This window comes from Rhagoletis pomonella, unplaced genomic scaffold, assembly GCF_013731165.1.
Source record: "Rhagoletis pomonella isolate Grant_MI unplaced genomic scaffold, Rhpom_1.0 Rhpom_scaffold_00002, whole genome shotgun sequence".
Lineage (NCBI taxonomy): Eukaryota > Metazoa > Arthropoda > Insecta > Diptera > Tephritidae > Rhagoletis > Rhagoletis pomonella.
Window position 1 is genome coordinate 59,180,321 of NW_023458556.1, and position 1,152 is coordinate 59,181,472.

The window sequence follows — 1,152 nt, forward strand, 5'->3', positions numbered from 1 at the left end:
TTGTACTTGCCACGTGTATGCAAAACGTTGAAAATTATTGAAATCGGACTAAAATAACGGCCGATTCTCATATAACGGTAAATTTAAGAAATGCTTGAAACTTCAATATTTCGAAATTGAAGGACGCTAATTTACTCAAAATTGATACACCTCGGCTTAGATGGTAAGCGGAAGCGGAAGGTTTCGGAAGGGTGAAAAAACATATATTTAATACTTGCGCCGGGTATTTAATGTTCGGCTCCGCCCGAACTTAGACTTTCTTACTTGTTTTATTTTGAAATCAAAAAATATTTATAGGTCGCTCAAAGCGCTCAAAGATTTCCATGTATTTTTATATGGGGAAAATAAAATGTTTCGTAGAAATGGTATAGAATTCTTGCAAATCAATATTTTTCGATCGGAAAACTCTGGCTCTCTTCAGGAGACTTTCAATAATAATGCCCCATGGATTTTTTAAACCATTTTTTAATACTAACGATTTTTTATTGGTCGCCCCATTGCATTTTTCGGGGTTTTCGGGGGTTTTTGGCGAACCTATAAATTATAGTTGCGATGAAAAAATGGTTAAATAAGCAATTGAGTAGTATTATTGCAAATCTCCTGCAGATAAACAGCGTTCTCTGGTAGAACAATATTGATTTTTAACTACTCTATACCATTTATACGAAAAGTTGTTTTCCCCCATACAAAACACATGGACCACTCCGACTTTACTTTATCACATGCATTTTTGGACCACCCTAATGTACATTCATATGCACATATGTACATGTGTACATATTTCATAAGTAAATTTACGTGAGCGCACGAGTGAGCTTGGCGCGTTAATTTAAGCTGTGCTAATATTAATATTTTTTGCTTCATACAGACGTGATAAATGATTAAGTTTTTATCTTTTTTTCTTTTTGCCGACACTAGTCACACAGTGTAAAGTCTTGAAAAATCTTTTAAGTTATCCGATTTTCATATTACAATCGGAAATTGTTTGTTTTGATCGTTGGCCAAGTTTGATAAAACACATCATGATGTTCAAGCTTCGACCGGGTACTTATCTTTCAAATAATACGGTTCAACAAAATTTAGATGAGTTTGATCCCAAAAACGAGATCGACCTTATTTTATAAATTTGTAGGTGGGCCATTCCATTCTGAC

At 34.2% G+C, this 1,152-nt stretch overlaps 1 protein-coding gene across 6 annotated transcripts in view; it reads left to right on the plus strand.

Moving 5' to 3' along the window:
• Positions 1–1,152, plus strand: part of LOC118733882 (protein vav) — a 386,101-nt gene that overhangs the window by 327,265 nt on the left and 57,684 nt on the right. The window lies entirely within an intron of this gene.